Below are 15,386 nucleotides of genomic sequence, written 5' to 3' on the forward strand. Positions count from 1 at the left end.
CGGGTTTGAGCTGATTATACAGTGCGGCTATGTTAGGCTAGCTACCTGAGCCACAAAGTTTTGTTCCGTGGAACATTTAACACCTTTTACTGTGCTTTCTCCAAGTGTTGATAAAAACTCAATTATCTGTAGTATTCCTACGAGTGCATAGATACGCGATCCCGGGTCTGACAAGTGATGAGTGTCAAAATCATGAAATGTACTTATAATTTAGAAGGACGCCTGGTTTCAGATTTTGACAGCACAAGAGTCATATGTGGACATTACTTTTATTTTTTCTATGAAGTCGTGGGCAGATGACTAGCTAGCAGTGCTGTACTCTGTGATCACTGTGATGTTGCACAACTCACTTCGAACTTTAGCTTTCAAATCAAAGAAACCGAGCAGATCTTACCAATCCTTTAATCCCCCACAGCCTTAATAGAGAAGATCACTGTGATGGCTGCCTTCTCTTTTCAGCCTTAATAGAGAAGATGGAGTTATCCGTTCTATTTAGCCTATTTTTACTTGTGTTGGATTAACCTGTGAACAAAATTCAAGTTCCTATAATAGTAAATTAAATCTAGTTTCTGCACATCATATTGTTTTCAGGTTTAGCACCTGAGCTGTATTCTTCCACATGAATGGAACCACTTAGGGTTGTTTTAGCACGTTGTAGTTCCAGCTTGAGAGAAACTGTAGTTTCCTCTCCAACTCAGTAATTATTGGTCCACATGAATGACATGTTTTTAAATCTATTTCCTAATTTTGTGGTCTGGGAACAAGGCTGGTTGCTGTAGCGGCTCAAAAGTTCATTGCAGACGTCGCAGACATTGTTGTTACTTACTATTCGTTGCATTGTAGTTTCGCTGGAGATTTTGCTTGAGAGCCACTTGGATTCACGCAGCATCAGGAGGAGCTCAAACACGACCACCAAGAGGCACCACCGTAGCAGCAGGTAGCACGTCCATATCCACCTCCCTCTCCCTCTGCTCCCAATCCTTTTTATTAGAATATACTGTCTACATTCTGAACCCCCTAATGTGACACAAGTATATGCACATGCTATGGTTTAAGTGTTGCTTGTGTATGGTAAATAGGTTGAGCACCCACCGCTATTTGATGCTATTTTGTTTAGGATTCTGTTCCTCTATGCATGTAATCTCCATACCATGCTCAAGCATACACACACGGTTGATTTGCATGGAACGATTACTACTAACTAAAGAAGGAAGCAGACTTCTTCACATAAAGGAAGATGTCTGTTTTAGTAATATAAACAAATAAAAAAAGATTGTTTGCATACAATTAGATCATTCTCACTTATTAGTTGATGAGTTCAAAGTATGTAGAATCTTAGTTCTCTGGTTATATTATAGTCAGAATTATACTGTGTGCATGATTTTATCCATTGCTGGTACTATGGATAGAGCTTTGTGTGTAATCTGGAGTTGTTCTTGTTATTGTTCTATCCATTTTATTGTTCTATCCATTTTATTATACTGTGTGCATGATTGTTCCATTGCTGTTGCATGATTTTATCCACTGTTCGCTCCAAACTGGGAGCTTGTTCTATATTTTTCTATAATGAATCAGCTAATAATCTGGAGTTGTTCTTGTTATCCATTGCTAGTACTATGGATAGAGCTTTGCGTGTTTATCATTCTATAATGAATTGTCCTTTACTCCATTTTACTCTAGTTTTTCTAATTCTTCTTAGCTGATTCATGTAACAGGGCGATCATGGAGGGCATGCAGTCGTTCTGTTAGCCCAGTCCTGACTATGGCCATCCAGTGAGTCCGGCATTTGATCTCTATCGAAGGAGCTCCATGTTGAAGAAGAAAACACTTGTAGAGCTTGTAACATTACTTGGAGAGCTTGTAAAGTACTATAGAGCTTTGCATTTGTAGAGCTTGTAAAGCATTGTATATGTTGAGCTTGTATTACGTGTCATTTGTAGAGCTTGTAGTGAATCTGGCTAGTGTTATTTGAATTATTATGTGTGTTTTCTGCTTGCCTATTTAAATACTGGTTATTTTCTTACTATGAAATTCAAATATGATGTTAAATTGAAATATGAAGAATCTGAGCCTAATAGATGGGACCCATTCATTAGAACCTGACAAGTGGAACTTGTTTGACTAATGGACCCATTTTATAAAAAAAAGAAAACTAAAACTGCTGGTACAAAAAGGCCTTGGCCCAGAAAATAAAAAGGCCGAATTGTAGGGCTTGGCCCGTGTAGTTCACCAAAATTAGCAGCGAAAAAAGTATAAATGGGTTGAATTAATGGGCTCGGCCCATATAAATACCAAATTGGACAGGGCTGATTCCTATGCCACATCAGATTGCCACGTCGGATGCCTACGTGGCCTGGGGAGGCCGCTAGTGACCAAAACAAAACAGTAGGCATATTTTGGTCGTAAACGTCCACGACCTTCTCACAGAGAAGGTCGTTCATTTCAGTTTACGACCGCCAGCTTTTGACCTTCTGTTTTTGGTAAAAAAAAGGTCACAAATGAAAAACAATGACCTTTCAGTGACCAATAATCAAGGTCATAAGTTGACATATTTTTTGTAGTGCCAGTGTATTTAATTCTGATTATTATTTTTGACTACGACACTTGTTCGACAAGGGAATAATTTATCATCCAGAAGATACGTGTTGTTCTTCTAATTAAAAGCATTAAACAGTGGCTGAAAACAAGCGTGACACTTTTTCGCAGAAAGAAAAAAAAGCAAGCGTGAGACATAAAATGGTCGCCTTTTAAGCGGCTAGACAGATAGATATAGATAGATGGGTACACACGGTGAATTGTTGCATCATCATCGTCTATTGGTCACACACAGTTCACCGGAGATGGGGCCAAAAAGGCCCTCCCTCTGCTCGGTCAAGATAAGCCAGAGGTGAAACTGAAGCGCGGAGACCCCGCTCCGGGCCCACATAGTTGCTCGCGTCCGTAGCCCCACGTTCCCTCCGTGTGGCTCTAGCGCGAGCGTTAGCGCTCTGGTTTGGCTCCACCGCGAGCCACGCCCCGCACCCACCCTGGCATGAGATGTGTCGTACTAGGAGGCATCAACCTCCCTCTTATATGCCTCGAAAGCAGCAGAAGGGCCCAGAGGAGCAATTCTTTTTACTGCAAGAGAGCGTCTCCTTCCTTCCTCATCGTGCTAGGCAAAGTCGAGCAGTGCGGAAGAGCACAACACCGCACAAGACATCAATGGTGTCCACAACTGAGTCCGTCCGGGAGGAAGATTACGAGGATTGTGCAGTCGAGGCGGGAGGTGGACACCATTGATGTCCGGTGCGGTGTTGTGCTGTTCCGCGCTGCTCGACGCTGCCTCACACGACGAGGAAGAAAGGATATGCTCTCTCGCAACACAAACAATTTGCTCCTCTTCGCCCCACTTCTGCTTTAGAGGTGTATAAGAGGGGGTGGACGTCGCCTTCTACGACGCATGTCATGCTAGGGCAGACGCGTGGCCTGGCTTGCGGCGTAGCCGAGCTCAGAGCTGTAATGCTCGCGCTACAGCTGGACAACACACGAAGCCCGTGGCCTGGGGAGTACATGGAGTTACGGGCATGAGGGGTTGTGGTTGCGTGGCCCCGAAGCGGTGCCTCCACGCTCTAGTTTCTCCTCCTCTGGCTTGTCCAGGTCCAGCAGAGGGAGGAACTTTTTGGCCCAGCTCCGGCGAACTACGTGTGATCAACAGACAATGACGATGCGACAACTCACCGTGTATACCTATCTATCTCTATCTATCTGTCTAGCCGCTTAAAAGGCAACCGTCTTCTGTCTTGTGCTTCTTCTTTTTTTTGGGAGAAGTCTCACCCTTGTTTTCGGCTACCGTTTAATGCTTTATTTGGCGAGGAACTGTTTAATGCTTTTAATTAGAATAACACATATGTTCAGGATGATGTAGTATTCTACTACACGGCAGGGTTTAGAGGATGGATCTGCATCCACTTCTCAAACAAGTGTCTATCTAGTACTCAGGAAAAAAACAAGTGTCTATCTATGTGTTGGAAGAGTGGCTATGATTATGATGGATTTTGTTACGAGAAATCGACCTCCCGAAGCTAAGCGCGGTACTGCTACCATTGGCGACCAATATCGTATTTCTTTACAACATAATCGATGCTATTGATGTTTGATTGCATATGATGCCCATGCAAGTGGCAAAGAATCTTCGCCCCTTCAAAAGATATTTGATCTATAATGGGATAGATAAAAAGTGTGAAGTGTCACCAACTTATACCAATAATAGTCTAATGTTCATTATTTTCAGATAATGTGCTACTTTAACTTAAGCAAACAATATTCTATCACTAATTATTTCCAGATAAGTGGCTAGCTTTAAGTGCTTCTAGTTAGAATCACATATACCTTCAAACTAAAAGGTTATTCTACCTGTAAATTGTAGATTTTGTGTCAAGACTATATGTGTCTATCTACATGTTAGAGAAGGAACTATGATGAAAATCTCATACGAGTCAACTAGATCAACTTAAATTTTAAGTAAGGCTCTAAAAATAAAAAGATTCATCCATGTTATGTCTCCCCCCTCTCCTCCTCTGGCTTGTCCTGATCGAGCAAAGGGAGGGGCTTTTGGCTCCAGCTCCGGCGAACTGTGTGCGACCAACAGACGATGATGATGCAGCAGATCATCGTGTGTACCTATCTATCTCTATCTACCTGTCTAGCCGCTTAAAAGGCAACCATCTTCGGTCTTGCGCTTCTGATTTTTTGGGGGAAAAGTCTGGCGCTTGTTTTTGGATACCGTTTACTGCTTTACTAGTGGTTGGGGTGCACCCTGGTGCGCCGCCTGAGAGGAACTTGGGGCGGTGCCGGGTGGGATGCGCCCCTTTCAATTTTCTATTTATACCACGTAATGTTATTGTTTGTACTATGTACTGCTATTGCCTTACAAACTAAATTCATTAGCACACTACATTTGTATGAACAGGCGATGACACATACATTAACAGGTGTAAATCAGCCGTTTAATGTATTCTAGCAAACATCTTGCTCCATTAAGTCACCTTTAGGCAAACATTACTACCATGAAAATGTAACTACAGGATTAAAACTTTGAGTTGTGATATTTATCTTAGTTGATAGGAATAGACACAATAAAAATTGGAAAGAGCGCAGTGCATTCAGTGCATCATTTTATGTTTACACAATATACATGATGACCAAATAGATACATACCGTCATACGATGAGACTACCAGTTCTTTAGTGCCTCGGGAACATCCTCAAAAGCAACTAATTGGAATTCTTTCCTTTCAAATCCACTCCTCCATATATGACCCTGGAATTACATTAGAACAGAAATCCATCAAATGGAAAGATGTATGTTTCCAGTACTGGAATGGAATATGAAAGGCACGAGCACCTCTATCGTGGATCCATGGAGAAGAGGGGATCCTCGACGAGCTCCTCTCCCGGAGGCACGAGATGAGGATATACGAGGCGTCTTGGTCAATGACGTCACCTCGCCTCCAACTCGCGCACCACCAGCCACCAGTTCTCTAGACCACGCCTGGCCACCGTATCGACCTCGCTCTGCTCTACCTATGAAGGCCTTCGCGTCCGCCCCGTTATGTGTCCTGCAGCAACTTCCACAGGTGTTTGAAAAACAAGCTGAACATTGACGATGTGAAGTTATAATCGATGACACCGACTAATGAATAACTATCCAAGAAAGCAAAGGCAAAAGGTATGCAAAGGGGACTGTAGAACACACTGAGTATTTGCATTTGACAAGAACATTTCATGAAATTATGATTCAAGAGCGAGAGGCATCCTACCATGCATAGCAACATGGTAATATTCACCATTCCTCACCATAAAATCTCATAGTGATATTTAGTTAGTTTTCAGCAATTGAGAGATCCTTATCGTGAAAGGACTAGTGCCAACGGCTTACTAATACAACGGCTGATTCACCAAACCGACCCGGGAAGGGAATGTTCTAGCAACAAAGAACCACAAACGGCATTTATAATCCTGAATTATCAACATGCTAGTACGATTATTTCTGGATGTTACCTCTCTCCTTGGAAGGCCAGCAAGAGTAAGCATCACAGATTGCTGAGAAGGCTCCCACTTTGAAATGGAATCAGGTGCAGACCCATCAACTGGATGGTGAAATTTGCATCTTCAGAAAATTTACAAAATCCAAATAAGAGAAATGGTCCAACTTTTAGGTGAGACATTCCTCTGCGGTCTTAGGTTGTCTATGTACATTAAAGTTCCTGCTTTCATCAAATATCCACCTAACCATCAGGTAGGTGTTTTAACACTAAACACTATAAACACTGGGCGATAGTTTCATATGAGTCAACACTAACCAGTATAAACATTGTAACAGTTCAATATGACAGCCTGTTAAAAAATAGAAGCCACACTTTATATTGATCTGATCATACTATTGGAGATCATGAGAAACACTATGACAATCCATAAGAAATAATGCTCAATTCTTTAGTACATTTTTGCATATGTTGTCTACAGAAAGCAATTATAACCTATTTAGCAGCAGACTTTCTTGTTTCAATAACTGAGACACTCTCGCCAACCTTCACGACCGAAAAAATTTAGACTCAAAAACTTATTATAATATCTTTTTGAGAGCAAAAAAAAACTCAATTTGCACATCAGCGGGCCAACTGGAAAGCAGAAAGTCCAGCTTTGCAAGACATGATACATTGGCCTTGCAATGCTTATGATACTCATAAGTGACAAGCACAAATATGGAGAAGGAAAGAATCCATATTTGTTTAATTCATGAGGGATCAATCCCCACCGGAAATCATGCACTTAAATCTACTATTAGAAATCTCTAGAGAACACGAGTCACCATTTAGCAAATTAAGATGGTTAAAGCCGTTGGAGCAAGGCATAGGAATGTCATGTGTTAGCCTATGCAAGGATGTTGTATGGAAAACATTAAGTTGTAAATAAACCCTTCTCAGCCATTGTTCTTTCATCAAGTTGGAAGCCATCAAGTCCATATGAAATAAATATATTTGTACATATTCCTTCTTTTGCAGATTTACAGTAGAAGGCAAAAAGTGATGCTATAAAGTGCATAGCTCTCTGACCAACTAAACCTCTATGCAAAGCACAAATCTTAGTTGTTTACCATGGAATAGGCAATCACTATTTTTTCAAGTACTTTTAAAGCTCCACCCTGCATCCAGCCACCAAATGATGGTATAAAAACAATGGTAATGCAGTATTAGTTCCATATATCCATTGAGAAAAGGGGATCAAGAAACCAACATAAATCTGAACAAGAGAGGTCTTGACCTTGGCATCCAGAGCTTGCAGCTGGTCACCCAATCATACATCTTAATCAACGAGCTACTGAAGCTGACAGGAACAGAGGAGCCTAGCAACAATAAAAAAAACATATTAAGATACCAATGAGAACAATGGCGACCACTACCAACCCGCTGTTACATAATTATTGGAATTCGACACCTAATGTTCTTGTGGGGATTACTGGTGACTTTGCCTGCCTTGACTTACTATTTGTACAACAACTTACGGTGGATATTGTTTTCATGAGGTAATTGTTTTGTAACATTATTATATGAAATGTAAGGAACAAAATTCAATGTGCAGACCTCTGTATTATATGGAGAGCAAAAGAAAAAGTTCACTCCTGTGCTATGTGATGTAACTGGTCTACAAGTCTAGAACACACCATTATCTAGTGTTTTGCAAAGGAGAACTTCATTTCAACTCTACACGCCACCATATGGCTCCTTGTTATGGTTATTTTAATAGAGACAGATTTGGCATCACAGCAAAGTCTAATTTCCTAGTCAAGTTCTTCGTTATATATGACATTGTTTCTGTATAACCCTATGTATTTGGTAGTCGTTCAACCTGCAGATTTTAGAAATATATTTGGTGGAGTACTTCCATTGGAGAGACTCAGCTGGAACTTGGAGATGATATTAATTTTGTAAAACAAAATTTGGTTTCTTGGTTGAAGTGGTTAATTCCATGGAAGTGAGACACATCAGCTTTGAGAGGATGCATCAAATAGAAAAAATGGTATTGTTTACATGCTTCAGTTTACACGTGACACTAGCCAAAGGAAATTAACCAAATTAACATATCTTTTTTCAAGTTAATAGCAAGTTAGCAACTACAACTTCACAATAACTCAACCAGAACACAAGCTTTTTTCAGAGAACTTGATGAAGCAGCTGTGTGTGCACCTGCAGTTCTACGTATCAGCTGTGACTGTCAACCATTGGTCTCTGAAGTGTCTTGCCTTACAAGGGAAAGTTTGAGCATACATACTGAATCAATTAATATGGACGATGGCTGCCGTCACATCATCCGGCGAGACTCCACCACCAGTTGCCTGCACGGTTACCCTGTGAACTAGAGGATCAGGAAAAGAAGGAGACATGAACAAGGTTGTGCACGAGGAAACTACAAGAATCACCAACGTGTAAACCCAAGAAGAAACTTGTAGCAAGATCATCACCTGTAAATAATAAATTGGAGCACCAGATTAGTCAAAAATTTAGGAGGAGATGACTAAAATAAAGAACATCGGAACACAACATAACAGAAGGCAAAACAAACCAAGGCAGCCTCTTGCGATGTGATTCCCCGACCGCTCCTGCCGCTACGGCCGGTGAGCCCCCTCAACTACCAGCCCCGCCAGCATGCGCCACTCCACCAACCCTGTTGCTTCCGACTATAGGTGCCAGATTCGCCACGGCCTTCCTACTCGGGGGCGAGCAGAGATGGGCGGAACAATTCCGGGCGACGGTGGGGAGGACCATCGATGGCCGCAAGAGCGGAGGTGACTTTGTCCGGCTGTGCGTGTGGCAGTGGCTAGGAACCCTAGCGTCGCGATCGATGGCGTCCCTATCGTCCACCTCCATGGATCTGGATTGAGAAGAGAAAGGGGAAGGAGACGAGACCACGAAGAGGGGGGCTGGGATGGGGAGGGGAGGCGGCGGCATACTATGGGTCGAGGGGAGTCTTGGAGTGGACGACTCAGTATGGAGTTCCTTCGCAGGGAAGAAAAGGACACGAGTATGTTTCTCTTCTTGTTTTTTCTCTCGTGAACGCGTTTTCATCCTGGGCACAGTGAAAATCGGCGTGGACACCACCAGCGCTCGACCTTCACGCGATGCTTATTGTGTTGGATTTGGCAAGGAACTGTTTATCCTTTTAATTAGAATAACACATATCTTGAGGATGATAAACTATTCTACTACACGACAAGGGCTAGAGTATTGATGTGCATCCACATGTCAAACAATTGTCGATCTAGTACTCATGAAAAAAACAAGTGTTTATAAGCGCATTATTGTTGCCATTGGTGACCAATATCCGAATCATCATATTCCTTTAATGCATAATCGATAGTATTGATGTTTGATTGCATATGGTGCCCATGCAAGTGGCAAAGAATCTTCGCTCCTTGAAAAATTATTTGATCTATAATGGGACTAGATAGAAAGTGTTAAGTGTCACCAACTTATACCAATAATAGTCTAATGTTGATTATCTTCAAATAATGTGCTACTTTAACTTTAGCAAATAATTGTCTAGCACTAATTATTTTCAGATAAGTGGCTAGCTTTAAGTACTTCTAGTTAGAATCACATATACCTTCAAACTAAAAAGTTATTCTACATGTAAATTCTAGATTTTGTGTCGAGACTATATGTGTCTATCTACATGCTAGAGAAGGAACTATGATGAAAATCTCACACGAGTCAACTGGATCAACTTAAATTTTAAGTAAGGCTCTAAAAATAAAAGGATTCATCCATGTTATGTCCCCCCCCCACCCACACACCCACACACCCACACAAAAGAAGAAGAGAAAAGGCAATATGTCGACTTCATCATCGCCATCAACAGGCACCGGCCGACACCATGTGTCCATTTTACTATCAACTTCCTATATAGCCTAATTAACATTGATGTTGACCGTATATGTCATAACCATGAAAGTGACGAAGTATAGTCGCCATTCTCTAGAAAAGTACAATTTGTGTGTGTGTGTGTGTGTGTGTGTGTGTGTGTGTGTGTGTGTGTGTGTGTGAGTGAGAGAGAGAGAGGGGGGGGAGGGGGGAGTTGGCCGAAAATTTGAATTTCTGAATGATATTTTTCATAAATGAATGTCGGGTTATCCGTGCGACTGCAACTGGTCTGTGGCTCCACTCCGGTGATTGGTGGTATCTTGGCAGAACTACCAGTCAATCCCCTATCAGGAAGAAACTGCACAACATGATCATCTTAGTCGTGTGATCCATCGTGTAAGGAAATAAACAATTGGGTGTTCGTGAACAAGCTCTGTCTTGTCGATCGTCATCGCAAGCCCAAGTTAGCATTTAGGTGTGGGCCCAAACAGCCAGAAAGGAAAAGATAAACTAAAATGGGTAATTAGTGGCACCAATTTTGCTAAATTGGACAAAAATGTGAAAAGCACTTCTAAATGAGGCATTTTGTCACAACCATGAAACTAGGGGATAAAAAGTGAAATCCGCTCATTTTTTTATTTTGAATGCTGAAGATTGGTTTTTGTGAAAATGAATTTTTGGCACAAATCAAATGATGCCAAAAATGACTTTCGTCCGCTCTATATATAAAGCAACAATCAACATAGAACTCAGTGCAACAAACCACACACCCAAGAGAAGATACATAGGTGCCAAAGTACAACTACAACACCCCAACCAAAGCCATGAAGGCAAAACATGAACAATAAGGAACGTTGTGAAGTCGATGGAGCCCTTAACCGAGCCAACAACAAAGAGGCAAAGGTGATAGCCGGCGAACTGAGAGTGCCAAGGCGGTGCCTTCAGGAAGATTACACCTCTAGAGTGCTGCAATCTCCCAATCCAAAGGATCAAGATTTTTCATGCGAAGCACCCAAACGATCAATACAAGGATAGTTTGTTCCATGAGCACACTAACCAATTATATTGTTCACATTTAATTTCTGCAAAAGAAATGCTCACATTTACATATGAGAGGTGATTCCGTCAAAACACCCGTGAGCTCTCGTCGTTTGATCATCTTTGATTTCTCTTAACTGTTTTTCTATGTATGTTAGGGTGGTCACCTTCACCTACGTATGCCAGATTAGTGAGATGACACAAGGAAACACCTGAAATTTGTCGCAAAAACGAAACTGAATAGCTTAATCTCAGTAGGAAATGCGAGGAGACCACACAGTCGCGAGAACCATACGAAGGCGTATGCCCCTCCCTTTTTAGGTGGTGCTAGGCGCCAACTGGCAGCAGGCAGAAAACACTAAGTTAGATGTTTGATGCGCCGATGTGTGACTCTTTGACCTCCTTAAATTAATAGAATCTCCCTTTCCCTGAAAAACAGGCAAGTGTGTTTTTTATATTATAAAGCCATACATGGCAATTTTATTTTTTAGCTTATTCACTCCATATCATTTGTCGCATCAATACTCCTTTGTGGTTAAGTCTTTACTCACGAGCAGTATAACTGGTATGTTTAGATTTCTTTTTTTAGGTAATGGGCAGCTACACCCTTTGGTTCATTCATAATTAATTCATTACATATAATGGTCCTACTTACATCAGGGAACTCATTAATCCAGCAGGACCAAACATCATGCTCTGCCGATTTCGCCAGAACATGTGCTGCCCCATTACATGTACGACTGACATGAATAAAAGTACAAGATACAAACCTTGTCGCACATTTGCTAATATCATGGACTATGGCTCCAATAGGGGACTTATCAAAACCTAAACCCTTGACCTTATTGATCAGTGACATGCAATCAGATGCTACCATGATCTTCCGTATGCCAAGGTTATTGGCAAGGATTAAGGCTTGACGAAGTATATTTTTTTTCAAAATTGATAAAAAATAAATGTTGAAGAAATCCTTTAAAAGTTGATGGATTTTATTTAAAATTAATGAGCTTTTTTCAAAATTAATGTATTGATTTTTCAAATTCGATGAGAGCAGCTCAGCTAGCGCACACACGGCTAGGGTCAGAGCCACCTCATCTCCATCGAAACTCTATACAGCCCATGGACCTTTTGTTAGGTGTATGTGGCCCATCAGTTATATCATCCTTTGCGTGATGGCTGGCCCATTTCGCTATCATTTTCCTCACATGGTGATGGACAGAGACATGATGGCTGGCCCATTTGGCTATCATTTTCCTCACATGGTGATGGACAGAGACATGATGGCTGGCCCACTTGGCTATCGCTGGAAGCGTCCGCAGTTATGGCCCGGCCCATTTTCGGGTTTTCGCTCGCATGCTTCCTGTGTTCGTTTTGGGCAAATCCTATTCGGCGCTGCAGGCGTCGGTTAACGTGCATTTTGTTAACAGGCGCCTGTAGCGCACACCACCTCCCGCCAGTTGGGCCGACCCTTTGAATTTTTCTTCTCATTTCTTAAATCTTGAAAACAATGCGCTCCTGGTGAATCAAATTAGAGACCCCCCTCATGTTACCACGCGTTTACCAACCCGCCACCAAGCTGAATATCGTAAGAAGCAACGTTTCCCTTCTTTTATTCTTTCCTTTTTTGCTTTTTTTCTTTTTCTTTTTTTGTCTTTTTTTCCTTTCCTTTTTAAATTTGGATGTACTTTTTGCAAAATTGATGAAGTTTTTATAAATTTGATGAATTTTTTTCAAATCCACTGAACTTTTTTCAGATTCGATGAACGTTTTTCAAATTCGATGAACTTTTCTTCAGATTCGATGAACTTTAAAAAAATTGAAATCGAATGAACTTTTTCCAAAATCGATGAACTTTAATTGAAGATCAATGCACCTTTTCCCATTTTGTGAAATTCATCAACCTTTTTTCAACCAGTGATCTTTCTTTTGTGGACGATTTTTTAATTCCTACTTTCGTCCGCTTTATATATAAAGCAACAATCAACATAGAACTTAGTGCAACAAACCACACACCCAAGAGAAGATACATAGGTGCCAAAGTACAACTACAACACCCCAACCAAATCCATGAAGGCAAAACATGAACAATAAGGAACGTTATGAAGTCGATGGAGCCCTTAACCGAGCCAACAACAAAGAGGCAAAGGTGATAGCCGGCGAACTGAGAGTGCCAAGGCGGTGCCTTCAGGAAGATTACACCTCCAGAGTGCCGCAATCTCCCAATCCAAAGGATCAAGATTTTTCACGCGAAGCACCCAAACGATCAATACAAGGATAGTTTGTTCCATGAGCACACTAACCAATTATATTGTTCACATTTAATTTCTGCAAAAGAAATGCTCACATTTACATATGAGAGGTAATATCATGGACTATGGCTCCAATAGGGGACTTATCAAAACCTAAACCCTTGACCTTATTGATCAGTGACATGCAATCAGATGCTACCATGATCTTCCGTATGCCAAGGTTATTGGCAAGGATTAAGGCTTGACGAAGTATACTTTTTTTTCAAAATTGATAAAAAATAAATGTTGAAGAAATCCTTTAAAAGTTGATGAATTTTATTTAAAATTAATGAGCTTTTTTCAAAATTAATGTATTGATTTTTCAAATTCGATGAGAGCAGCTCAGCTAGCGCACACACGGTTAGGGTCAGAGCCACCTCATCTCCATCGGAACTCTATACAGCCCATGGACCTTTTGTTAGGTGTATGTGGCCCATCAGTTATATCATCCTTTGCGTGATGGCTGGCCCATTCGGCTATCATTTTCCTCACATGGTGATGGACAAAGACATGATGGCTGGCCCATTTGGCTATCATTTTACTCACATGGTGATGGACAGAGACATGATGGCTGGCCCACTTGGCTATCGCTGGAAGCGTCCGCAGTTATGGCCCGGCCCGTTTTCGGGTTTTTGCTCGCATGCTTCCTGTGTTCGTTTTGGGCAAATTATATTCGGCGCTGCAGTCGCCGGTTAACGTGCATTTTGTTAACAGGCGCCTGTAGCGCACACCACCTCCCGCCAGCTGGGCCGACCCGTTTAATTTTTCTTCTCATTTGTTAAATCGCAAAAACAATGCGCTTCTGATGAATCAAACTAGAGACCCCCCTCATGTTACCACGCGTTTACCAACCCTCCACCAGGCTGGATATCATAAGAAGCAACGTTTCCCTTCTTTTATTCTTTCATTTTTTGCTTTATTTTTCTTTTTCTTTTTTCTTTTTTCCATTCGTTTTGAAATTAGGATGTACTTTTTGCAAAATTGATGAAATTTTTATAAATTTGATGAACTTTTTTTCAAATCCACTGAATTTTTTTCAGATTCGATGAACTTTTTTCAATTATGATGATATTTTTCAAATTCGATGAACTTTAAAAAAAAATTGAAATCGAATGAACTTTTTCCAAAATCGATGAACTTTAATTGAAGATCAATGCACCTTTTCCCACTTTGTGAGTTTTATCTTTTAAATTCATCAACCTTTTTTCAACCAGTGATCTTTCTTTTGTGAACGATTTTTTAATTCCTACTTTTAAAAAAAACTTACACATATCTTTTGAATTGTCAATGGTCAACTGGCTAGACCGGTCAATTGGTGAAACTTTTTCCCATAATAGTGAACTTGTTTTATTTTTTCAAATAGTGCCGCTAGAATAGTTCTTAAGCATTGCACGCTGCAATTAATCACTAGTAGGCGAATGGTGCTCGACTCCCCGCGTCGTACTCCTTTTTTTGGTGGTTTTTGCGCTACAGTATTTCTGTGCACTACGGGCCGGCCCACTAGTTCTCCTGTGAACGCCAGTTCGCTTCAGAGGTGCTTAAGGCGCCGACTAGGACCTCCCCTCGTTCTTTCATGGTGGTTATTTTTTTTCTTGTCACTGTTGTTACGTTGGGTCGTCGCCGAACTGTCTGATTATATCGGGTTTTTTTTTCTGTTGTTTTCTTTCTTATGATTTTCTTCATTTCTTCACTATTTTTTAGGGGTTTCCATTTTCTTCTTTTTTATCACTGGGTTTCTTTGTTTCTTTCTCAATTTTACTTTTTTTGTTTGTTTTTTGTTTGTATCTTTCTCGGTTTTTTGCTTGCTTTTTTCTTTCTTTTTATTTGGTTTTGTTTTTTTCTTGCTCGTTTTCATTGGTTTTCCTTGTTTTCTAATACACGATCTACATTTTTCCTTAAAATACATGTTTTGAACCCTTTTTTGAATACATGGTCAACAGTTAAAAAATATATGGTGAACATTTTTTAAATACAGAATTAAATTCTTGTAGATATATATGTTTTTATGTCTACTTTTATTTAATGTATGTTGTGCATTTTTCCGTAAACATCAGGAATAGTTTTTTATGCACACTTAACATCTTTTAAATACAAGATCAACATTTCTTTCATACACATTGAATATTTTCTGTATACATTATTCATATAGATGGAAAACATTT

The 15,386-nt window shown here is 40.6% G+C and overlaps 2 long non-coding RNA genes across 4 annotated transcripts in view; one reads left to right on the forward strand and one right to left on the reverse strand.

Annotated features, from left to right (window-relative positions):
- The window catches only part of LOC119304968, a 1,829-nt gene extending 521 nt beyond the window's left edge, over positions 1-1,308 (forward strand). Inside the window, exon 3 of the long non-coding RNA XR_005148492.1 lies at positions 844-1,308. This is a non-coding gene — a long non-coding RNA (uncharacterized LOC119304968). The remainder of the gene's footprint in view (positions 1-843) is intronic.
- A 3,800-nt stretch (positions 1,309-5,108) lies between these two features.
- Positions 5,109-8,968, reverse strand: LOC119304969. 3 transcript variants are annotated; one of them, XR_005148495.1, is made up of 8 exons: positions 8,601-8,968; positions 8,462-8,499; positions 8,225-8,386; positions 7,302-7,383; positions 7,135-7,182; positions 6,039-6,147; positions 5,383-5,596; positions 5,109-5,298 (listed from the first exon to the last, which is right to left on the reverse strand). It is a non-coding gene; the product is annotated as an uncharacterized LOC119304969 (long non-coding RNA). The 3 variants fall into 3 exon arrangements; XR_005148494.1 differs by having other exon boundaries at positions 5,383-6,127; XR_005148493.1 differs by having other exon boundaries at positions 5,383-6,147.
- Positions 8,969-15,386: the final 6,418 nt, after the last annotated feature.

Source organism: Triticum dicoccoides, chromosome 5B (assembly GCF_002162155.2).
Source record: "Triticum dicoccoides isolate Atlit2015 ecotype Zavitan chromosome 5B, WEW_v2.0, whole genome shotgun sequence".
Lineage (NCBI taxonomy): Eukaryota > Viridiplantae > Streptophyta > Magnoliopsida > Poales > Poaceae > Triticum > Triticum dicoccoides.